The sequence below is a fragment of the Salmo trutta genome, chromosome 4 (assembly GCF_901001165.1).
Source record: "Salmo trutta chromosome 4, fSalTru1.1, whole genome shotgun sequence".
NCBI lineage: Eukaryota > Metazoa > Chordata > Actinopteri > Salmoniformes > Salmonidae > Salmo > Salmo trutta.
Genome location: NC_042960.1, coordinates 35,629,602 through 35,656,683, shown reverse-complemented (window position 1 = coordinate 35,656,683; position 27,082 = coordinate 35,629,602). Strand labels below are relative to the sequence as shown.

The following is a 27,082-nucleotide window of genomic DNA, read 5'->3' as shown; positions in this document are numbered from 1 at the left end:
CTTCTTCTTAGCAGCCGACTTAATGTCGGACCAGTCATTTTTTTTACGGCAGCATCACTCTCCCTTGCCATACCCCCGACGGCAGAGACAGACTCGGCCACTCTCGCCCATCCTCTCTTTTTGGTCCCGGTCGGTAGTGACACCGCAGTCTTTGAGTCTCCCCAACAGTTTCTATTGCGCTTTCCTTGGTTATCCATTTTTGTTTTTATATAGCTAATCTGATGGCTATATTGTGGTGTGAAAAAAATATTTTTCCACATGAAGGGTTCGTGGGCCAACAAAAAAAAGAATCTTGAGACATAAAGGAGATGAATAAATGTAATTAAATGGAAATATCCACATTTTATTATAGTGTGCTAAATCCTATCATCCTTGTCACATAGGCTTATTTGTTTGGTTTCAAGCACGTCACTAATGTCAATGCCACATAAGATATTTACGAAGTTCCTGAGAAAACAATGAATTCTTAAGAACATTTGGAGGAATTACACTTACTATCTTATGAACTTTTTTTTTTTCGCAAGTAATGTTTTATGAATCCGGCCCCAGGCTGCTAATGTCATGCAGTCTGTCGCTTTGTATTTTGACTTTTTCATAATGATAACTACAAGTTTGATGTCGAATGACAATAGAATGTTCATGATGTCACCGCGACAACTGTCTACAGACATGTCAATAGACCAACTGTAAACCAGCTTTAACCCTGGAAATTTGACTGGTAAACTCATGGGTAGACTTGCAATGACTGCCTGGTATTGTGATGCAATAATTTCCATGGTAATGTAAAATGTTCATTCAAATGGTGTTAACTGATGTTGCTCATGCCATGGAATGTATTTTTGTAATATCAGTTGAGTTCAATCAACCAATCACAGCCCATATTTTAGCACATATTTTACCTCCTGCTTTGCTCCTACGGGGTACACTCGCAATGACCGCTGGTCCACCCGCTACGCCATCATTGACTCGAATGGGGATGCACGTTCTATTCATACTATTTCTATGGCAGCTCATGCAGTCAGGACCGTCATCCAAAATTCCATGACTGTCACAGCCCTAGCGTGCATGTGTGTGTGTGTGCGTGTGTGCGAAGATGGTTGGCCCTATCTATTTGAGGGAGTTTTTCCAGAATGATCCAAAACATTGATTCCCATTGCTATTGGCCTCTGTCTGTCTGACTGGGCACCAGTCTCACCAGTAACTGTTCTGGTGTAGTGTGGTCTGATGTGGTGACTACTAGGAAAGGGTGAAACTTGGAAGGGTGACCTGACCACACACACTCTCTCTCTAACTGCCGTCTCCAATGTTCACTTCTATCCTTCTTTCTTTATTGTATTTCTGATGAGGTTGTCACAGTGAACAAAGAGCATCTCTCTCTTTCTCTCTCTCCCTCTCTCCCTTCTCCGTTCTTTGCTGTCGTTCAGTGAACAAAGAGCTATGTTTCCAGGTCAGCTCCTAGCTAGGATGATGAGTTAATCCCAGATGGCATTTATCTTCAGGATTCTCTTACCTCGTCTCCTAAACACCTGCCTGTTCCACCAATAAACAGGGGATTCCTATTGTTCTGTTGTAGAAAGGTTCTGCAATCAGAACTCAGGAAAGTTGAGAAGGAAAAATAACCTTTGAACTAATCCAGCATGAACCAAAGCAAACAATGAATCACTCCGTATCTCCCGGCCTGGGTGGTTTACACCGCGGCTAGGCTGTTAGCTCTAGAATGGTTAGCTTAGCCAGTTAGCCATAACAAACACAGCTCGTTTACTGATACGGTGTGGGGATTAGCACGCCGCACACACAGTTAATGGACTCCATATTGGCCCCGTAATAAGATACACAGCAGTCTTACTGAGTAGCTCACACAGAGTAGCTTAGGACCCTACAGGATCACTGACCAGCACTGAACCCTTTTAAAACTTCTGTCTGTCTGACAATTCTCGGTCTGTCGGTCTCGTTTGATGTCTGTCTGATTGGCTTCATACTAGTATGTATCAGCTCTCAGGTATCAGTATCTCAGCACACCTCAAATCAAATAAAAGTTTATTGGTCGGGTACACAGATTTACAGGTGTTATAGTGCATGCAGTTAAATGCTTATGTTACTAGCTCCAACAGTGCATTAGAAAGGGAAAGGGGGATACCTAGTCAGTTGTACAACTGAATGCCTTCAACTGAAATGTGTCTTCCACATTTAACCCAACCCCTCTGAATCAGAGATGTGCGGGGGCCTGCCTTTATCGACATCCACGTCTTCGGCGCCTGGGGAATAGTGCCTTGCTCAAGGCAGAATGACAGATTTTTACCTTGTCAGCTCGGGGATTCGATCCAATAACCTTTCGGTTATTGGCCCAATGTACAATAGAAATACACAAACTAAATGCTAACTTTACATGAAGTACATTTGTGGTGCTGGCTTAAGCTCTTTAAAAGTATTTTTGTGGTAGTGGAAGAAGTTCAAAATGTTTAACTTGACTATTTTAAGCAAAGCAGTTACATATAGTCAAATATTCGTCTGATTACTTTGATAGACTACTATATCATTGTTTGTCTACATGTAGTTATATTTTACCTTTATAATGGACTGTGCCTTGCACAGTAGTAAACCCCCATCCGGCTGGCGATCCTGTTGTGCGTTTCTGACTAGGAAACATTATCTTCAACCTAGCAAGGAACACGGAAGTAGGATTAGAGATGACTTTGTTTTGATTTCAAACATCCTTTTTGTGGAGTAAAGAAAGACATACTGACTGAACTGAAAAGGCTGCACGACTCTGATTCTAATTAAAATGTCTAAACTACAATTAGTACGGTGTGAAAACTGAAAGAAGAAAGACATGACAAAGCGGTCTTCTGTCAGAAGATAGGAATAAAAGGTAGGATCCTGTGCAATAATTTCCATGGCAGTGTAGAAAGTTCATTAAAATGATATTAACCTCTCTGGGCCAGTGGGACATTAGCTGTCAGAAGATGGGAATAAAAGGTTGTATTGTATAACATAATGTCCTAGGAGAGTCATCTGATGAAGATCATCAAAGGTTAGTGCTGCATTTAGCTGTGGTTTTGGTTTTTGTGACATATATGCTTGCTTTGAAAATGGCTGTGTGATTTTTTTTGGCAGGGTACTCTCCTGACATAATCTAATGTTTTGCTTTCGTTGTAAAGCCTTTTTGAAATCGGACAGTGTGGTTAGATTAACGAGAGTCTTGTCTTTAAAATGGTGTAAAATAGTCATATGTTTGAGAAATTGAAGTAATAGCATTTCTAAGGTATTTGAATATCGCGCTACGGGATTCCACTGGCTGTTGAGTAGGTGGGACGATTTCGTCCCACATACCCTAGAGAGGTTAATGCACGATTTAAAAAAAATTAAACCCGCTTTAGACAGGATTATCTAGACATACTGACCAACTCAAATAGACAGAAGCGTGCTATATGGCAGACCAAAACAAACTCATCTCTCAGCATGTCCAGCCCTCTCATTATTTCACCCAATCTTGGCATGTGTGAAGGTTGCCGACTTCTCTTTGGCTAAACCAACTAGGCTTGTGTTCATATTTACAGATGGCATACAAGTTTGTTATTAAGGCACATGAAAGTTCACATGTTCGAGAAGGCATTTCTGCTACAACAACAAAAAAATGGCTCTCCTAGTGAAGTAGTGACCCGCGACATACGACTAGTTTCCTGAAACTGGTCACATTTGTTTCTCAACAGTACAATGACCTAAAACACACCTCCAGGCTATGTAAGGGTTATTTGACCAAGGTAAGTGATGGAGTACTGCATCAGATGACTTGGTCCCCACAATCACCTGACCTCAACCCAATTGAGATGGTTTGGGATGAGTTGGACCGCAGAGTGAAGGAAAAGCAGCCAACAAGTGCTCAGCATATGTGGGAACTCCTTCAAGACTGTTGGAAAAGCATTCCAGGTGAAGCTGGTTGAGAGAATGCCAAGAGTGTGCAAAGATGTTATCAAGGCAAAGGGTGGCTACTTTGAAGACTCAAAAATCTAAAATATATTTTGATTTCTTTAACACTTTTTGTGGTTGTGGACGGATCAATTTTATGACACTCTCTATGGTGCAGCAGCAGTATTTTGAGAGGACCTGGGGCGGCATGTCGAATTTCTTCAGTCCTCCTTAGGAAATAGAGACACTTTACAAGAGTGGTGGTGTTGTTGGTCAATGAAAAGTCCTTGTGGACACAGAGGAACTTAATTTAAAACGTGTGACTGTCTCTACTGCAGTCCCGTTGACATGGATAAGGACATGTTCCCTCGTCTGATTCCTGAAGGTAACAATCAACACCTTTGTTTTGCTGACACCACAATGCCAGTTCCTTTACCTCCTCCTTATAGGCTGACTTGTCGTTGTTGGTTATCAGGCCTACAACCGTGGTGTTGTCATCAAACTTGATGATCAAGTTGGTGTCGTACAAAGCCACACAGTTGTGGGTGAACAGGGAGTACAGCAGAGGACTAAGGACACACCCCTGGGGGTCCCCTTTGTTAAGAGTCAGTATGGAGGAGGTGTTGTTGCCAATCCTTACAGCTTGTGGTCTGCCCTTCAGGAAGTCCAGGATCCAGTTGCAGAGGGAGGTGTCCCGACCCAGGTTCTATGAGCTTGGTGTTGAGCTTGGAGGGAACAATAATGTTGAGCTCCAGCCTGGCATGCTGGTCTTGATGTGGGCCTTGGCCAGCCTCTCCGAGCACATCGCGATGACAGAGGTGAGCGCGACAGGGCGATAGTCATTTGGGCATGTCACTTTGTTTTTCTTGGGCACTGGGATGATGATGGTCTCCTTAAAACAGGTGGATTGTGGAATAGAATGTGTTAAGCTCGTCTGTGAGGGAGTTTTCGGTGGGCACCGGACAGCTACATTAATGTAGAAATGTTTAGAAATCTATTCTATTCTTACTTACAATAAAAGTGACTCCAAAATGACACAATACGTTATTTACATTTAATTTCTGTTGGGCACAAAACAATCTGAAACACAACCAAAACAAACGGCAAATGCATCCAACAAATGTGTAGTCACAAGCTTGATGTAGTCATTGTGTACTATGAATATGGGACCAAATATATAACTATTTACTACTTTAATATACATAAGTGAATTTGTCCCAATACTTTTGGTCACCTGAAACGGGGGGACAATGTACAAAAATGGTTCACCCGATATGGATGAACATACCCTCAAATTAAAGTTGACAGTCTGCACTTTAACCTCATCGTCATTGTATCATTTCAAATCCAAAGTGCTGGAGCACAGAGCTAAAACAACTAAATGTGTCACTGTTCCAAAACGTTTGGAGCTCACTGTACAATGCTGGGATCCGTCATTGTACAGCATTGTACTGATATCTCCGTTCCTCCAGGGTTTTTGGTTGGGGTATGTCCGGATTGTTATTGTGGGTACAATCAAGAGATTTCCTAATGAAGCCTGTGACTGATGATGTATATCCCTCAACGTTGATGGATGAGTTCTGGGTGGATGAATCTTTGAACATATTCCAATCAGTATTCTCAAAATAATCCTACAGCATTGAGTCTGCCTCCTCTGTCCAGTGCCTCACTATTCTCTGTGTTGATGACTCCCTCGAGTTGCTGCTTGTAGGTGCGAAGTAGGAACAGAGAGACATGATTGGCCGAAGTAGGGGCGGGAGATGGCTTTGCACTTGTCACGAATGTTTTCGTGTAAATTGTCAAGCACGCTGGATCCTCTTATGGGACAAGATACATGTTGGTTACATTTTGGTGAAAATATGTTTTAAATGGGCTTGGTTAAAGTCACCCGCGACAGTAAAGACTGCTACCAGGTGAGAGGATTCTTGCTGGCTAATAATCTTGTGCCGCCCTGGTGTTTGCTTGTGGCGGTATGCACAGAGCTGTGATAATACCACACGTGAATTCCCTTTGCATATAGTGGGGTTGGCATTTTAGCATCAGAAACTCAAGGTCGGATGAACAGGAGCTGGGAGTCTGGGAGTTGATGACGTGGAAATGTTGGCGGTCTGGGAGTTGAGGATGTCACAATGGGACCTTTAGAATGTTGAAGAAATCCCATGAAAGCTTAGTAGTTTAAAAAGTATAAAATATATCAAAAGTTGTATACAAATGCACTGGTCCTGTCAATGGCAGGTGTAAGAGGAGTAGCATTCCAAATAATAACAATAAGAAGTATTACAAATATTTCAGAGGCGACTCTTGCTTCGCAAGCCCCACTAATAATCCCAGAGACCACCCTTACCCTTCTCGGACCACCCTTACCCCTCTTACTCCCCTCTCAGAGCTCTAATTCCCTTGTTTGTTTGGGGATAATTTAAGGAAGCCTAAACATGAGGTGAACTGTGGCCAGGTGAAGTCGAGAGACTGTCAGACAGACACCTCAGAGGACAGGTGTTGACAGAACTCTTGTCAGCCTCACCCTCTCTCACCCCCTCTCTTCCCCCTCTTTTCACCCTCTCGCCCACCTCCTCCAGCCACCCTACTCTCTTCTTCTCACCAGCCTCCCCCACCCACCCTCTATCCCCCCTTACCCACCTGCCCCCCCCCCCCAACCACCTCACTCTCTCTCCTCCTCTAATGAACTCGGAGGTAAGCCTCCACGCTCTCTTCCCCCCCCCCCCAGGGGCATCATCACTCAGCACCACACCTGTGTTTGTGTTGCCGGGCAGGTTGCCACGGTAACTACAAATTTGGATGACGGTGATGCTTTTAGCGGTGCTAATGAACTCGGAGGTAAGAAAATCTCCCCTCAATCCCCTCTGAGCCTTGGTGTGGCGTAGGCAGATTTTGGTGATTGGTGTTTAAATATAGTATTTGTGGGGTCTGATATGTACATTGGCCTTGTCTTATTGGCCAGACAGAATTAGACGTTTTGTCTATGTTTTGTCTCTGGGTCAAACACACTGTCTGTCACATTGTCTCTCTTTGTTCTGTTCTGTCGTGTGTTCAGTCATGCGAGAAACATGCCTCATCTCTTTCTTCTTTTCTTTCTTTCTTTCTTTCTTTCTTTCTTTCTTTCTTTCTTTCTTTCTTTCTCTGTCTCAATCTCAGTCTCTGTCTCTGTCGCTCTCTGTCTCTCTGTCTCTCTCTCTCTCCCCCCTGTTCTCTCCCTCCTTACCCTCCCAATCTTTCTACACACCTCCACAAATCCACTCTCTCACTCGATCTCATTGCATCACACCTGAGAAGATTTAGGGAGCAGCTAACTCCCTCTCTTTCTCTCTCTGTCTCCAGTATCCCCCTTTCTTTCTCTCTTTCTTTCTCTCTCTTCACACCCTCGCTGTCCCTCTCCCTCCCTCCCTCCCCTCCAGTTGAGTCAGCCCTGAGTGAGAGGTTGATTCTCTCAGGTGTGAACAGACATTCTCTTGGCGGAGAGAGAAAGAGAGGATAACTTACTTTGGATGAAATACAATTCTTTTCTCAATTTTAAACTCTGGATCTGTCAGGATCTAAGTTGTACAATGATGGCTGACAGTTCCTTGGCCCGGCCACGTGAGTGTGTGCATGCACGTGTGTGCGTGTGTCCAAGTACCCAATGTTCAGATTTATCAGCCACACTGCACTCCAAGTTCCTATTAGTCAGCTACTCCAGTCATAAGTTACTATTGATAACAAGAGTGATAGAGGCCACTGAAAGGTTTATGAAGAAATATTTACATAGAAATCCAGCTAATTTATTCCCTGTATTAGCTGTGTATGTACTCATACTGAGGTTAGTTAGGGGTAAATAAGGGTCGGTTCAAATCCCTACCTGTGCGGGGGTGGGGGGAATAGTAAGACTGGAGGAGGGATTTCATATGGAATCTTCCACTAAGCCACTCACCTCCTGGGCCCTTGCTCCCTGACATCAATGTTTAATGGGATTTGCGTTCTGGAACCCCTCTGTTGCTGAAACTCCAATGTTTCCATGACAACTCAGCAGCATTCAATTCAAACTACAAAGCAGCAGTTACTTCTTTAAAATCATTTTTTTCCCCGTCCGGTATCAATGTCATTTTTTCACGACATACATGGCTAGTTCAAACAGGTTCAAGGAAAGGTAGCAGTCATGTCACATAGCTGGAATTGTTGTGATTTTGTGCTGTTTGCTATTGTAAGTGAAAGCATTTTTCAATCCACACTGAACAAAAATATTAACGAAACATTTAGTGTTGGTCCCATGTTATTTGTCTCCAATGTATTTGTCTCCAATTTTTGTGAACGGTTTTCCTTTGCCAAGATAATCCATCCACCTGACAGGTGTGGCATATAAAGAAGCTGATTAAACCGCATGATCATTACACAGGTGCACCTTGTGCTGGGAACAATAAAATGCCACTTTAAAATGTGCAGTTTTGTCACATAACACAATGTCACAGATGTCACAAGTTTTGAGGTAGCGTGAAATTGGCATGCTGACAGCAGGAATGTCCACCAGAGCTGTTGCTAGAGAATTTAATGTTCATTTCTCTACCATAAGCTGCCTGCGATGTCGTTTTAGAGAATTTGGCAGTACGTCCAACCGGCCACACAACCGCAGACCAAGTTTATCCACGCCAGCCCAGGACCACCTTCTTCACCTGCGGGACCGTCTGAGACCAGCCACACGGACAGCTGGTGGGTGGGGAACTGAGGAGTATTTATGTCTGTAATAAGAACTTTTGTGGGGAAAGAAACTGATTCAGATTGGCTGGACCTGGCTGCTAGTGGGTGGGCCTATGCTCTCCCAGGCCCACCCATGGCTGCACCCCTTCCCAGTCGTGTGAAATTAATGAATTTATTTCAGCTGAAATTGTTGCATGTTGAGTTTTTTTTGTTCAGCATAAATGAAGTAGAGACAATGATGTGGGTAAATGTAGTTAATATGACTATATTATACAACGGGTGGGTCTAATACTGAATGCTGATTGCGTTACAGCCAGTGTCTGTTCCACAAGTTCCACCGGCTAAATCTATCTTGTTAAAATGCCTATTTATTCTGTTCTATCTGATTGCGCAATCCACTGTCTCATCAGCCCAGCCAGTCAATTTATAAACTTGACCTCCACTATAAAAAAAATCTCGACATTATCTCACATTTCTTTTAGACTAACATTTAGTTTTCATCAGCGGAGATTCATATAAACCTTACTGTCTGTCTCTTCGACATTTGCAACATTGTTTCTACATTCAAATTCGATCTCCAGATGTCCCATAGTAAATTGGGAGTCGGGATGAGAGGCAGGGAGCTTTTCTCAGCCAGTCGAAATCATGAATCAGCATAATTTTTATGGTTATATAAGAAATGTCAATTGAAAAAAGGTCAAACAAAAGAAGTGCTGCTAGGGTGCAGTCTTTCCAGCTTCAGATTGAAGTGATTGTTGTGTTGTTGGCTAGCTCCTCTAAACAACAGTGTCCTGACAAGTGAGCAAATGTCCTATGCCAGGTAATAGCATGCCTCATTAGCTCATTGTTATGGATGTATCCAAATAAATGTCACTAGAAAACAGCTTAAACAAACGCAAATGCAGCTAATTTGCTGTTATTCTGGCTGCATTGTTTGTCGTGACTGTATATTAGCCGTAGTTGGCTAGCTAGCAAGCAAGGGATAAGAACGTTGCCAGCCAGTATGGCAATGGAACGTTTCAAATGACTGGGTCCATAGATGCAGAACAAGAAGACTGAATGACTGGGTTGCGTCTCTGGCAACCGAACCAATAGAACGAACGACCAGCCGGCTTGAGTAGCAACCCTAGATTTGTATTGGGACTAAATCTTGCGGAAGGATGAAATAGTATGAATACATTCATCAAAATAACATTTTTAATGAAAATATGTGTAGCAAAATTTGAAATTGTGTTCTTTACATTGGATAAAAGTAGAAATCAGAGCTAGAAAATGGTATATCATACACTACAGTTGAGGAACAATGGAAAAGTAATTCTGCTTTGAAAATTGATAAACTTGTAATCTCACTTTTGAGAAAATGGCCTTTGAATGTTTTGGTACACCTAGTGGAGACCTCTTCTTTGTCTACACCCATTCAGAATTGTTCACACCCTCTTAAGCTTTAGCCCCACCCATCTCTTTAAAGGTTGATCCTAGCGTTCTGTCCTAACAACAGCAGTCAAGCACCCAAGATAACCTGCTAACATTGGCTAGCTTGATAGCTACTTCCAGACACAAATGAGAGAACAGTTCACTCTGACCATTTTACTCGCCCTAGTAGAGCTGGTTAGGCTGTTTTTATGTTACCTAGAGTGTTGGTTACTGCAACTGTGCTGCTGGCAACAATTTACACTTTTTTTGCCAACGTTTACCGACACTGGCCATATTCAACGGGTGTTGAGCATTCGTAAATTTGTCAGATATTCTGTTCTCTGGCACACACAGATTAGAGTGCTCTGAAATCTGAGTAGATAGCCATTGCGAATTTACCAGCTAACTCTATCAACAGTTGTCACAGTGACATCATTAACATTATATTGAAATGGTTACTTGCATAGTGGAGTATTTTGTTAAGATGAACCATAACCATAATCTCAAATCATGACGTTACTACACTGCATGAATCTGCAGGTAGCTAACCAACCAGGTTCAATGTTAGCTAGCTAACATTAGACTATAACTAGCCAAGCAAATGGCTCTGAGATGCGAATAATATTACTACACAGATCATACACATAACGTTAGCTAGCTGACCTAACAACAGCAGTCAAGCACCCAAGCTAACTGGCTAACATTGGCTAGTATGCTAGCTACTTCCAGACACAAATGAGAGAACAGCTCACTCACCATTTTAGTCGCTGTATGGAAATGGATACTTGCATAGTGGAGTCTTTTGTTAAGACATATAACTAGCTACCTAAACATTGAACAATAATCCTAACTCATGACGTTACTACCCTGCATGAATCTGCTAAACAATCAGGCTCAATGTTAGGTAGCTAAGATTAGGCTATAACTAGCAAAGCAAATGGCTCTAAGATACAACTAATATTACTACACAGATCATAAACGTAACGTTAGCTAGCAATCCAGCCAGGTAACATTAGCTAGCTAGCTAACAGTACACTTTAACTTGAAATGAAAACGACTATCTGACAAATTTAGAAACGTGTAATATCTGAATACACTTCTCACTCTCTCACAGATGCCATGGCTGCCCTTAGTTTGAATATGTAATCCGGAGACAGGTGTTTTCTCCATCTCCTTAGCTATCCTACTCTAATTCCACTTATTTCAAAACAGAAAAGGGAGAGCAACACTTATGCAGTTCTACTACGCAATATATTTAAAAAATAGCCGTGTTAGACAGGATTACCTACACATACTGACCAACTCAGATAGACAGAAGTGTGCTACATGGCAGACCAATCCAAACTCATCTCTCAGCATGTCCAGCCCACTCATTATCTCAGCCAATCACGGTTAGCGGGAAGGTTGCTGACTTTTTCTGTGGCTAAACCAACTAGACTCAAAATTTAACAATTGTATTTGAATTTAAAGATGGCATGCAAGTTTGCTATGAAGGCATATGAAAGTTCATATGTTCAGAAGGCATTTCTGCCAAAAAACGCATTTTGATTAAAAAAAATTGTTTACGTTCAAATGGCTCTCCTGTGAAGTAGTAACGTGCGACATACGCCTAGTTTCCTGAAACGAGTCACATATGTCAATCATTCTTTGAATATGTTGGTAACCCCATTGTATAAAAGTGATAATGCCCTCGAAGCTGGTGTATGGAGGATATATTGGCACAGTGTGGGCCTAACAACACCCGAGCCAATATATCCTCCAAACACTGGCTTCTTGGGCATTATAACTTAAATAAGCCACTCTGTCTCTCAATCTGTACTCCAGCTGCAATGACCGGTGTGTGTGTGTGAGTGAAAGTAAGCTTACCAACAAACACACTGCTTAGCTTCCTGGACTGAGAGGAAACACACACACACACACACACACACACACACACACACACACACACACACACACACACACACACACACACACACACACACACACACACACACACACACACTGGTCAGGCACACACATACAGAGAGAAAAGCTCCCACATAACTGTATGGTAGTGTGAGTCAGACAGCCATTTTGAGGTCTGTCTGTCTGTAAGGCTGGGTAAGGCTCGTCCGTCACGGAACATGAGGGCAGACTTCATAACTCATCATCCCTCAGTGTTATGGCTCACTGGTATTATAGCACCGTTATAATGACAGAGTTACTGCCACCAAGAGACCCTGAATAACCCTGCAGTGCCAACTCAACACCACCAAGACTAGTCTCACCTCTAGCCTGATCCCCTGTCTGACCCTCTCCTTCTCACTCTCAAGCTAACACACAACCACCCCCCAGGAGTAACCTACATGCCCTTCTCCTGGTCAAGTGGACTAGAGTGGGGTAAGGTGGGGTAGAATGGGATGGGGGGGGGTGTCTCGTTTCCCACTGTCGGCAAACATCCTCCCCAAGACTCCCCTCTTCCTCCACCCCTCCATTCCCCCATCCATCCCCAGTCGCAGATGTGCCAATGTAGCCCGTGTCTTACGTATTTCCATTCCCTTCTCTTGTCAAAGAAACCAAATGGAATCGGAAAAGAAAAAAAGGACAGAAGTGAAGGGATAGAGAGAGAGAGAAGGAGAGAAAGACAGAGAGAGAGCGAGAGTGAGTGAGTGAGTGAGAGAGAGAGAGAGAGAGAGAGAGAGAGAGAGAGAGAGAGAGAGAGACATTTCCTGGCATGTTTTTTTTTGCCTGATCGGTTTTCACAGCCTGTGGTTTTATTGGACTTTCCGCAGGGCGAGGTTAAACGGCCACCGCCGCCCCATTCACACACACACAGAAACACACACCTCAATGCGGCTGTGCTGTTGCCAGTAAAGGAACACGCATTGACAGCAGGGAAAGTAACAGAGCAGGCTTTGTGTTACTCAGCAGTCCATTAGGGTAAGAGCGGTGTGTGTTTGTGTTTGTTTGGAGCAGTACAGCGCTACAACTAGGGAGGGAGGAGACCCACAGCCCACTCCAAACAGAGGTATGAGCTTTACTGGCCAGGGGAGTACAGGTGTGCATGTTTGCCTGCTCTAGTTTGTGTGCCTTCCTGTCTGTGTGCCTGCATGTGTGTGTGTGTGTGTGTGTGTGTGTGTGTGTGTGTGTGTGTGTGTGTGTGTGTGTGTGTGTGTGTGTGTGTGTGTGTGTGTGTGTGTGTGTGTGTGTGTGTGTAAATAAGGTTTAGTTTATTAGTGGATTGGGCTGGGGGTTTGGGTATCCCTCCCTGTGTTTCCATAAGGCTTACACCTCCAGGCTGGAGAGTTCTGATAACCTGAGTTTAACCTGCTCAACAGGAGTTTGGATTGGATGGTGTTACAGTTCAGGCCCTCGCCATCCCATAGTATACATACATACCACCATAGTTACCAGTCTGAGTTCTAGTTATACTGCCCAGGCCCAGGCCCAGTCTGTGGGAATGTTACGGTTTAAGTATGTGATAAGGATAGTAAAGTGTGGCGGTCAGTGCCGTTTAAGATGTGGGAGGACAATTTTTCATTTTCATTAGGATTATTTCTATTACAGCATATTGGATTACTATCATTCATATTCCATTCACCCAGTTCAATGTAACACCAATAGGTTTAGGTTACTACAAGATACTCAACTTTTCCCTATACCCATCGTGAGGTTGCTACAACATAGCCCATGAATGAAAGTTTACAAAGTAGGTGCACACAGGTTGAGAGAAACATTTGAGGTGACAGACATTTAAGATTTTTTTTTAAATAGAATCATCAGAATGAATACATCCCTGATCACGCATAAACACAGTTCACTTTCATTGCAGCCATGTTATATTCCTTTTCGCATCTATGTGCGCTCCTTTCACCGTGTCCCTTCGCTTGTGGACATCAATGCCCAACACATATGTGACCAGGCAAAAAAAAAAAACGTTCCAAGCCAAACCATATCATAACTGCTACATATAGCCTACATCTTTGTCACCATATTAGCTAAAGTAATGTCATATTCAACATAATAAAACTAACGCTTTAGTAAATCTGCTACAATCATGCAGTAATGTTACAGTGTACAGTCAGTAAATCAAATGAAATGTTATTTGTCACATACACACAGTTAGCAGATGCTAATGCGAGTGTAGCGAAATGCTTGTGGCTCTAGTTCCGACAGTGCAGTAATATCTAACAAGTAATCAAACAAATTCACAGCAACTTCCTTATACAACTACCTTAAAGGGATGGAATAAGAATATGTACATAGAAATATATGGATGAGCGATGGCCATGCGGCATAGGCAAGATGCAATAGATGGTATGAAATACACTATATACATATGAGATGAGTAATGTAGGATATGTAAACATTATTAAAGTGGCATTATTTAAAGTGACTAGCGATACCTTTATTAAATCCATTTATTAAAGTGGCCAGTGATTTGAGTCTGTATGTTGGCAGCAGCCTCTCTATGTTAGTGATGGCTGTTTAAAAGCATGATGGCCTTGAGATAGAAGCTGTTTTTCAGTATCTAGGTCCGAGCTTTAGGGTAAGAGCGGTATGTGTTTGTGTTTGTTGCACCTGTACTGACCTCACCTTCTGGATGATAGCGGGGTGAACAGGCAGTGGCTCAGGTGGTTGTTGTCCTTGATGATCTTTTTGGCCTTCCTGTGACATCGGGTGCTGTAGTTGTCCTGGAGGGCTGGTAGTTTGCCTCCGGTAATGCGTTGTGTAGACTGCACTACCCTCTGGAGAGCCTTGCGGTTGAGGGCAGTGCAGTTGCCATACCAGGCTGTGATACAGCCCGACAGGATGCTCTTGATTGTGCATCTGTAAAAGTTTGTAAGGGTTTAGGTGACAAGCCAAATTTCAGTTTGTCCGTGATGTGTATGCCAAGGAACTTAAAACTTTCCACCTTCTCCACTACTGTCCGGTCGATGTGGATATTATTTTTTTTAGGGGGGTTGTTGAACGAGAGGTTGTTTTCCTGACACCACACTCTGAGTGTTTGGAAGCAAGACGTCGGTGTCTGTGACTTGGCTGGTTTTCTTCTTGTAATCCGTAATTGCCTGTAAATCCTGCGACCTACACTACCATTAGAAAGTTTGGGGTCACTTAAAAATATCCTCGTATAAGAAAGAAAAGCAAATTTTTTGTCCATTAAAATAACATCAAAATGATCAGAAATACGGTGTAGACATTGTTAATGTTGTAAATGACTATTGTAGCTGGAAACGGCAGCTACAATAAGGAATATCTACATAGTCTTAGAGAGGCCCATTATCAGCAACCATCACTCCTGTGTTCCAATGGCACATTTGTGTTAGCTAATCCAAGTTTATCACTTTAAAAGACTAATTAATCATGAGAAAACCCTTTTGCAATTATGTTAGCAGAGCTGAAAACTGTTGTCCTGATTAAAGAAGCGCATACTGGCTCTAACCAGAATAGAAAGAAGAGTGGGAGGCCCCGGTGCACAACTGAGCAAGAGGAGAAGTACATTCCAGTGTCTAGTTTGAGAAACAGACACCTCACAAGTCCTCAACTGGCAGCTTCATAAAATAGTACCCGCAAAACACCAGTCTCACAGCCAACAGTGAAGAGGCGACTCCGGGATGCTGGCATTCTCGGCAGAGTTGCAAAGAAAAAGCCATATCTCAGACTGGCCAATTTAAAGAAAGATTAAGATGGGCAAAAGAACACAGACACTGGACAGAGGAACTCTTCCTAGAAGGCCAGCATTCCGGAGTAGCCTCTTCACTGTTGACGTTGAGACTGATGTTTTTGTCCATTAAAAAGTAATTTTGCTTTGAAAGTTGATAAATAAAAAATGGCCTTTGAATTATAAAAAGTGGCTTTTGAATGTTTTGGTACTACTATTGGAACGCCCTTCTTTGTCTCCACCCATTCAATATCATTCACACACTCTTAAGATTTAGCCCCACCCATCTCTTTAAAGGTTGATCCGAATGTACTAACAGCAGCAGTCATGCACCCAAGCTAACTTGCTAGCTACTTCCAGACATCTAAGTGAGAGAGAACAGCTCACTAAACATTACTCACCCTAGCAGAGTGTTGGTGACTGCAACTGTGCTGTCAGATTGTCAGTTTGTAAATTCAGAGCATTTCGCGTTCAGAGTGCACAGCGGACGCTCTGGACGATGAGTTTACTGACGTTTACTGACACCGGACATATTCAACTGGTGCTGAGCGTTTGTAAATTCATCAGTTATTCTGCGCTCTCTGGCACACTCAGACAGGATTTCTCTGAATTCGGAGTAGATGGCCAGACTGAATTTACAAACGCACCACAAATGGGTACTTGCATAGTGGAGCTAGCTAGGTAAACAATGAACCATAATCACAACTCATGACGTTACTACCCTGCATGAATCTGCAGGTAACTAACCAAACAGGTTCAATGTTAGCTAGCTAATATTAGGCTATAGCTAGCCAAGTAAATGTCTCTTTCTGTTAAAATTAGAAACATGTAATGTCTGATAATGTAGCTAGCCAGACTATCTTACCCATATACAACATTAATGGTTGGACATGTCTCCTGTCGGATGCCATGGTTGCCCCTAGTTTGAAGATATAATCTGGAAACTATCATAGTCGAATTCCGCTGATTTCAAAACTCAGTCCTCCAGAAAATGGAGAGCAACACTTAAGCAGTTTTAATACACAATACATATAATTTTTTTTAAAGCCGCGTTAGACAGGATTACCTAGACATACTGACCAGCTCAAATAGACAGATGTGTGCTATTTGGCAGACCAATCCAAACTCATCTCTCAGCATGTCCAGCCCACTCATTATCTCAGCCAAACTAACTAGGCTTGTCATTTAACAATTATTTTCGTATTTACAGATGGCGTACAAGTTCGTTATTAAGGCACATGAAAGTGACATTTTTTTAATGTTTTTATTTAACCTTTATTTAATTAGGCAAGTCAGTTAAGAACAAATTCTTATTTACAATGACGACCTACCCATGCCAAACCCGAACAACGCTGGGCATATTGTGAGCCGCCCTATGGGACTCCCAATTACGGCCGGAGGTGATACAGCCTGGATTCAAACCAGGGACTGTAGCAATGCCTCTTGCACTGAGCTGCAGTGCCTTAGACCGCTGCACCACTCAGGAGCCCTAGTTCACATAGTCGAGAAGGCATTTCTACCAAAAAACGCATGTTGATAAAAAATATATATATGTTCAAAAGGCTCTCCTGTGAAGTAGTGACCCGTGACATACGCCACATATTTAGTAAAGTTTTATCTAAAAAGGATAACTTTTTATTTTTTATTTTATTTTATTTTACCTTTATTTATACAGGTTTTTCTCATTGAGATAACATCTCTTTTCCAAGAGAGACCTGATCCAGTAGCAGCAGGGGGCACAACGTTTCAGACAAAACAAAACATTAAACAAAACTATAAACACACATACAGTACAACAATTACATATTACGTTAAAATACCCGAAAGTCTTGACTAAAAAACAGCGGTCCTAAAGACAATTACACTCTTCTATGATATATACATCGATCAAGTGTTTAAACTTCACTAACGAAACTAGATCATCAAATTTTAAAATGTTCAGGAAAGAATTCCAGGACCACAGAGCTGAGTAACTAAAACTATTTCTACCATGAACTGTTCTAATTTTTGGTACTGTTAGAAGCAAACGAGAATGGGACCGTAATTGAGATTTATTTACCGACCTGATTAAAAAGAATAGAGATAAAATTGCACTTTACCCAACATGGCCTTATAAATCAGTGTATACCAGTGTTTAAGCATACGCAATGTCAATGACGACCAGCCAACAACGCTGTAGAGATCACAATGATGGGTTAGACGTTTTTTATTTGTAATAAATCTGAGGGCTGCATGATACACCGAATCAAGTGCTAACAGGGTAGTGGTTGAGGCCTGATTATATATAACATTACTAAAATCTAAAACCACCAGTAATGTACAGTACATCATATCAGCTCCTTCCTGGCCTCCAAAGAAAAACAAGCCATATGCCGGTAATAAAAACCTATTTTCAGCTTAAGCTTCCTTATCAAGTTCTCTACATGCACAGTGAAGCTCAGCTTATCATCAACCAACACACCCAAATATTTGTACAGTTTGACTTGCTCTATAGTATGTCCAGCCAATGTAGCAATGGCATGATTAGTAACATGCCTGGCATTTGATAATACCATGCATTTTGTTTTATCCAAATTTAGAACCAGTTTTAAATCATACAGATTCTGTCGTATGGTGTTAAATGCTCTTTGGGCATTTTCAAATGCTAAAGATAAACTACTACCACTTGAATAAGTTAGGGACAGACGTTCCGCTCACCAATATCCAATGGTAGAGCGTGGCGCGAAATACAAATACCTCAAAAATGCTATAACTTCAATTTCTCAAACATATGACTATTTTACACCATTTTAAAGACAAGACTCTCGTTAATCTAACCACATTGTCCGATTTCAAAAAGGCTTTACAGCGAAAGCAAAACATTAGATTATGTCAGGAGAGTACCCTGCCAAAAATAATCACACAGCCATTTTCAAAGCAAGCATATATGTCACAAAAACCAAAACCACAGCTAAATGCAGCACTAACCTTTGATGATCTTCATCAGATGACACTCCTAGGACATTATGTTATACAATACATGCATGTTTTGTTCAATCATGTTCATATTTATATCAAAAAACAGCTTTTTACATTAGCATGTGATGTTCAGAACTAGCATACCCACCGCAAACTTCCGGTGAATTTACTAAATTACTAACGATAAACGTTGACAAAAAACATAACAATTATTTTAAGAATTATAGATACAGAACTCCTTTATGCAATCGCGGTGTCAGATTTTAAAATAGCTTTTCGGCGAAAGCACATTTTTCAATATTCTGAGTACATAGCCCGGCCATCATGGCTAGCTAATTTGACACCCACCAAGTTTGGCCCTCACCAAACTCAGAATTACTATATGAAAAATTGGATTACCTTTGCTGTTCTTTGTCAGAATGCACTCCCAGGACTTCTACTTCAACAACAAATGTTGTTTTGGTTCCAAATAATCCATAGTTATATCCAAATAGCTCAGTTTTGTTCGTGCGTTCAGGTCACAATCCGAAGGGTGACACGCGAGCGCATTTCGTGACAAAAAAAGTAAAAATATTCCATTACCGTACTTAGAAGCATGTCAAACGCTGTTTAAAATCAATTTTATGCTATTTTTCTCGTAAAATAGCGATAATATTCCAACCGGGCGACGTTGTATTCATTCAAAGGCTGAAAGAAAAAAATGGAGTCGTCTCGTGGACGCGCATCTCCAGTGTCACTGTTCCCAGCCTGACCACTCACAAAAACTCCTGCTGTTTTTCGCCCAGAGACTGCAGACACCCCATTACACTTTCTGGTGCCTTCTGAGAGCCAATGGAAGCCTTAGAAAACGTCACTTTACAGCACAGATGCTGTATTTTCGATAGAGATGCCACAGAAGGAGAACAAATTGTCAGACAGAGCACTTCCTGTATGGAATCTTCTCAGGTTTTGGCCTGCCATATGAGTTCTGTTATACTCACAGACACCATTCAAACAGTTTTAGAAACTTTAGAGTGTTTTCTATCGAAATCTACTAATAATATGCATATTCTCGTTTCTGGGCAAGAGTAGTAACCAGTTTAAATCGGGTACGTTTTTTATCGGGCCGTGAAAATACTGCCCCCTATCCCAAACAGGATAAAGAACAGTATCATCTGCATAAAAATGAACATCCGCTGTTTCAATAAGATCCCCAATGTTGTTGATATACAAAATGAACAACAGTTGGACCAAAATAGAACATTGCGGAACACCTGAGCCCAGCTCTATGGACTCAGATTTACAACCATCTACCATTGCACATTGTGTACGATGTGATAGGTTATTTATAAACCAATCTAGAGCATGACCAGTAATTCCAAACATTTTAACCTTTGCACTAACACAGCATGGTCCAAGACAGACACACAATGTAACTTCTTGTCAAGAGCACAGTGGATGTCATTTAAAACCTACAATGTTGCTGAAGCAGTGCTGTAGCCAGACCTAAAACCTGATGCATTCCATTTAAGATGTTGTTTTCTTGGAAGTAGATCTTTAGCTGCCTACTAACTAAGGACTCCAGTACCCTTGACAGTACAGACAATTTTGATATGGGTCGATAGTTATCAAGTAGCGAAGGATCTCCACCTTTCAGGAGAGGCAGTACAAAAGCAGATTTCCATAACTTGGGGATTTCCTTAACATCAAGCGTGAGGTTAAAAATACATATTAAGGGGGGAGCAATGAAGTCTGCAGCTAGGTATAGGAAGCGGGGGTCAAGTTCATCAGGGCCAGGGGATTTTTTTCCATCAATTTCTTTCAGGGCTTTACGCACTTCTGAAACAGAAAAGGATGAAAAGGAGAACCTGGTTAAGGAGTGCACAGGGGTGTCAGGTAAATTCATAGGGGGCTCAATTATACCTTTGACCTTTTCAAATAAACTGCCTGCATCTATAAAATGCTGATTCAAGGCTTTCAGAATGGAGGTTCTCTGTGTGTCTACCAACAATTGTTTGGGAAGCTGTGTATCTTTTTGCACTCCAAACCTTTCACTACTTGCAAAAATGTGGATGGATTTAAATTATCTGAAGTACATTTCCATTTTAGTCATTTAGCAGACACTCTTATACAGAGCAACTTACAGTAGTGAATGCATACAATTCACACCATTTTTTTACCCCGTACTGGCCCCCCGTGGGAATCGAACCCACAACCGCTGGCGTTGCAAACACCATGCTCTACCAACTGAGCCACATGGGCTCACAAGTAGATTTCAGGTAGTGGTCTGCTTTCAATTTTTAAATGTTTTACCATTTTTATTTTTATGAAATTCACTGAGGAGGATGGTCCTCCCCTTCCTCGTCTGAGGAGCCTCCACTGATTGACAGTGAACTGATAATGATGCCAATGCCATCAGTGTGAAGACAACAGTTTTATTATCTTCCTGAGCTGATGACTTGGTAAGTAACACACACACACACACACACTTTTCCCATTATAATGCTAATAAAGCAGATATTATTATACTTGCCAGTGTAAATGACCTGGCAGCAGACCTGGCAGCAGAGAAAGCATAGACATCCCCCGGGGCAGAGGAGAAGCTACTGCGTCGGTTGAGACAGGATCGATCTGACACAAGGTGGTTTCCAACATTTATCTTCACTTTACAGGCATGCGCTATTTTCAAATGAATATGTCAATTATATTAATTCATGAATGTTCCAACTTCTAGTGAATAATGGACAGCTTTGGTGACCAACTTTGATAGCTTGTTTTTTCACCTTTAAACATGATCATACTTGCTAAGTCAGTTTTGACATTGTGATTCAGCAGCTGTGTAGTTGTTTAATATGCAGCAAATATTTGCAATATAATAACTGTGAAACAAGAAAGTGGTGACATGGGGCCATACAGTATGCACACATCCCAAGCTCCCCAAGCATCATAGAAAATGCCATATTCCTCAAAATAAGTCCGTCTAGTCTAACTTTCTAGTCTGGGGTCTGTTTTCGCTCAACTTCGAAAGCTGTCACTTTTATATGAAATTATTACTACAAATTGGGTGTGTGTGCATGACTGGGTTCATGGGATTGTGCTGTAGCAAACGTTTCACGCCTGCTCCGCGTCATGGCAACAGGGACACAGGGAAGAGACAAGGCACTAGGTAATTATGGTCTGGGTGCCTAATACGTAGCAACATGCCGCTTAATTTATGAGTTTATGTGGCCTAGAACTCCATATCTGGAGGTCTAATAATGGAGGCACATAGGTTGTGGAGTACTGTGTTGTGTTAAGCCTGAACTGTTGTAACCCAAACTGTTTTTTTATCCCTTGTAATGGCTTTGTAACTAATTCAAATATAGCCAACAGTTAGACTGACATTGAACAACAATGTTCCAGTGTAAATGTAGTATAAAACAAGTAATATTCAAATGCCGCCTGAAGTAATTGAAGTATTCATTTTAACCTTTTATTTCGCTATCATAGAATATTCGATTTCATCACGTTTTGATGTCCATCTGTCTTTCCAAGCATTTTCTGTGCCCTTAAATTGCATCTGTAAATTAAATTATTAAACTAAGAAACAATTTTGTCTGTATCTAGGATTCCATCCAATTGTCGACAGATTTCCATGCAAATATTCTAAAATTCGCATTAAAGAAATCATGCGCATTTTCCAAACAGTGGTGTTTTCACTTAACAGACCTGTTGCAGATAAAAATCAGTGCATGATGACATAGTGCACAAAACATGTACTTTTCCTCAGGTTTTCAAGTACCAAATAAAAAGTAAGAGCTCAATCTGTTTCCATCGTATTTTCAACTCTACCTTTTTGTAAAAAAAACTGTTGTGTTGAATAATAAATGTTCCTACCCTGGTCTTGGCACAATAGCCTTTGCCAACAGCTCACAGATACAGGAAGTCTAGGCCTACATTATGAGATTATTATGGATAACAGTGAGAATATTTTCAGTTGTCAAACTGCAGTCAAGCATCGATCATCATGTCACCAAAATCAGGCCCTCGATATTTATTGGAAAGGAGCATCAAGATCACCGTTATTTTTTCTGTAGCCTAATCAACTACATGGTTTACTTAGTCGTAGTGGGAGGAATGTTTCTGAAAATATTATTTTGAAGTTTCCATAGTAATTCGAGTTTCAAAGTTGTTTACATATTATTTTCATGTTTTCTTAGTAGGCCTGCTAAGCTTGTGTACAGGGTAAGAAAACAAAAATAGTTGTGGTCCTCCTCATTATTACCAAAATAAATTCAACAATACAGCTAATTTTAAGGTTACTGTCTAAACTGCCATAACCCTCAAGCTTTAATTACATGTCTATTTCCAGACAGCCCCATTATTAGACATGACTTTATAATATTCAGTGTTGATATCAGTCTATATAATTCAGTGTTTTACTTGGATAAAGGTCTCCAGATAGTTCCACCATATAGTTATAGGCTATCATCTGTGTCTGTGTGTGTCTGTGCTCCATGGTACGAGGGATAGAACATGACACCGGGCCACAATGTTCAGCCAAACACCCAAAACCCTCTCTTCATAGCTCCAGGGTGCACGCATGCACGCACAGAGCAAACGCACACACACACACACACACACACACACACACACACACACACACACACACACACACACACACACACACACACACACACACACACACACACACACAGAAAGCCATTAGAAGATCATTTGTTTTACCACAAATACAATCTCCTCGTGTGTCTGGTCCAAGAGAGCAGCAGCACCAGGCAGAGAGGTCGGCGGTCTGGCACACTTACCCGCCCTGTGGTGCTGTTGGACCGAACACCCTCCACTAGCAGAGTCGGGGTGGTCCTCTCCATCTCTCTCTCTCTCTGTGTGTGTGTGTGTGTGTGTGTGTGTGTGTGTGTGTGTGTGTGTGTGTGTGTGTGTGTGTGTGTGTGTGTGTGTGTGTGTGTGTGTGTGCGTGATAGTGCTCCGCTCCAACTGACGGCCCTGTTTTATTCCATTTATACCCTTTTTTAATGAAACTTTTATGGTGATTTTTGGGTTAATAGACCGACATTGCGATACAAGCTAGATTTGGTTTGGCCTTGAGCCTGGAGTTAATTTTGAAATGGTGAATTAAGGGTAAAATGAGAGGAGAGATGAGAGAGAGGAGTCCCTAAATGTACAGTATGTTGTAGTTGTAATGTGAGATGGTAACTGATCTATGTGACTCGCCGGTGGCTTCTTGGCTTTCTGTGGTGACTGGCCGGGGAGAACCCAGACCTGGCTTCAAATACTATTTGAAATAATTTGAAATGCTTGATGTGCTTGATTTAGCTTCCCTGACACCAGGGTTTGGTAGGTTACTTTCTTAATGTAATCCGTTAGTTATTAGTTACCTGACCAAAATTGTAATCAGTAACATAACTTTTGGATTACCCAAACTCAGTAACGTAATCAGATTCATCTGAGTTACTTTTAGATTACTTTCCCCTTAAGAGGCATTAGAAGAACACAAACATTAGTATTACCAATTGAACAACATCAATTGCAAGATAAACCAATGTTAGAGTTCACACAGCTGGCCATAAATGGATGTTGCATTTTACTTTATGGTTTTGATTATGTAGTGTTCTTCTAACTCATTGCTTTCTACTACAGATAATAATACAATCAGATTATATCTTTACATTAAAAACAAAAGTCTGTCAGATTTCTATAAATTGAATACCACTTTATCTTCAAGAATCTGACTTGTAAATATAGATTAGCCAATTGTTTTACCTGATTTAGTTGTAATGGAGGACGGATTTGACAGGTGGATGTTTATTGGGATGAGTCTTGTCCTTGAGGCAAAAGTGAGTGATTTTCCCTACATGCAAAGTCAAAATTGGCTATATTGTGAAAACAAAAGTTTTGGTCTTAATTTAAATTTAGTTTTAGGCATTAGGGTTAGCAGTATGGTAAATGTTACAGTTAGGTTTAAAATTAGATTGAATGACTTTGTGGCTGTGCTGCTAATGACCACTGCAATGCTGCAGTGGTCATTAGATTCATGACTTAAAACGCTAACGTGCACTGATTGGGCTCATTGCTTTGAGTTGAAAAATAAATGCTGCTTTCATTTTCAATAAAAAAAATATATAGATATTTCACCTTTATTTAACCAGGTACTCCAGTTGGGAACAAGTTGTCATTTACAACTGCGACCTGGCCAAGATAAAGCAAAGCAGTGCGACAAAAACAACAACAGTTACACAAACAAACGTACAGTCAATAACACAAAATAACATTCAAAAAATCTATGTACAGTGTGTTCAAATGTAGAAGACTAGGGAGGTAGGCAATAAATAGGCCATAGAGGTGAAATAATTACAATTTAGCACTAACACTAGAGTGATAGATGTGCAGATGATGATGTGCAAGTAGAGATTCTGGGGTGCAAAAGAGCAAGAGGGTAAGTAATAATATGGGGACGAGGTAGTTGGGTGTGCTATTTACAGATTGGCTGTGTACAGGTACAGTGATCAGGTAGCTGCTCTGACAGCTGATGCTTAAAGTTAGAGAGGGAGATATAAGACTCCAGTTTCAGTGATTTTTGCAATTCGTTCCAGTCATTGGCAGCAGAGAACTGGAAGGAAAGGCGGCCAAATGAAGTGGGGATGACCAGTGAAATATACCTGCAGGAGCGCATGCTACCGGTAGGTGTTGCTATGGTGACCAGTGAGCTGAGTTAAGGCGGGGCTTTACCTAGCAAAGACTTATAGATGACCTGGAGCCAGTGGGTTTGGCGACAAATATGTAGTGAGGGCCACTCATGGAATGGCATGCTTTGAAGACTACCGAAAATTGCTATTTGCATGGTGACAAAATATATGCCATATGCTGGATTTTCTGAAGGCCTATTGTTTATGTTTTTGTGGGTGACACTTTGATATGTCGATAATTTGCAGCTGTGTAAGTCTAAAGTGTTTGAGTTTGAGCATGTGTCCGTTAGTCCTATGGGCATTTTCTTTTTAAACAGCACGAATGAGATTGAGCAATAAAAGCCCCACTCTTGGTCTTCTTAAATTAAACTAACGTTTAACTGTCTGGAGCACAATACCTAGAAGGAGTTTAGAAGGGAGGAACTCGCTCAAACTTTTATTCCGTAGCGTGAGATCTGGACTATGCAGCTGTTGCAAGAGCGCATTGTCACGGACTGTCCACTGGTCGCAAAAGCATTGATTGATCGGCAGCTTAAACTTCTTAAATTCAAACATTATTAGGTTAAAATACACATATAGAACACATATAGAACAGCCATCCACAACAATCACAATCCGTAAGGCGCAAATAGCTACAGTAATTGAGAGCAGCAGTGTGATTCAATGTGCGATGTAGATATCAATAATAAGTGTTATCTGTATCGCCTGTAGGCTACACCACTGCTGTCGTCCTTAAATCCGAGCTTTTATTCAAGTTGGATAATCCTTTGATGCCAACAGCAGTCGCACCATTGGAGGACATAGCTTTGACTGTAGCCAACACAAGCTTATTCCTGCTCTTTCACGCAATCCATCAAACGCATCTGTACCATCATCATAGTGGTCTCTGACTTGTGGTCAGACTTTCTCAGGCGAAACAAACTTAAACTTGCAAATTTCTTCAATGCTGATTTGAATGTCATTGAGAAAAAAGAAAGGAGTCAAATAATTTTTGGGCAAACATTCTTTCTGAGTTAAAAATAATGCTACAAGCAATCATACATTTTTTCTAAAGTACACTACCTGACCAAAAGTATGTGGACACCTGCTCGTCAAACATCTCATTCCAAAATCATGGGCATTAATATGGAGTTGGTCGCCCCTTTGCTGATATAACAGCCTCCACTCTTCTGGGAAGGCTTTCCACTAGATGTTGGACATTGCTGTGGGGACTTGCTCCATTCAGCCACAAGAACATTAGTGAGATTGGGAAATTATGTTGGCCGATTAGGCCTGCCTCGCGGTCTGCGTTCCAATTCATCCCAAAGGTGTTCGATGGGGTTGAGGTCAATGCTCTGTGCAGGTCAGTCAAGATCTTCCACACCGATATTGACAAACCATTTCTGTATGGACCTCGGTTTGTGCACGGGGGCATTGTCATGCTGAAACAGGAAAGGGCCTTTCCCAAACTGTTGCCACAAAGTTGGAAGCACAGAATCATCTAGAATGTAATTGTATGCTGTAGCGTTAAGATTTCCATTCACTGGATCTAAGGGGCCTTGCCCGAACTATGAAAAACAGCCACAGACCATTATTCCTCCTCCACAAACTTTCCAGTTGGCATGATGAACTAGAGCAGGTAGCGTTCTCCTGGCATCCACCGAACCCAGATTCGTCCGTCGGACTGCCAGATGGTGAAGCGTGATTCATCACTCCAGAGAAAGCGTTTCCACTGCTCCAGAGTCCATTGGTGGCGAGCTTTACACCACTCCAGCCGACACTTGAAATTGCACATGGTGATCTTAGGCTTGTGTGGACA

The 27,082-nt window shown here is 41.6% G+C and overlaps 1 pseudogene; it reads left to right on the top strand.

Moving 5' to 3' along the window:
• LOC115193017 (GDP-mannose 4,6 dehydratase-like) overlaps positions 1–27,082 on the top strand; it is a 177,148-nt pseudogene that overhangs the window by 19,587 nt on the left and 130,479 nt on the right.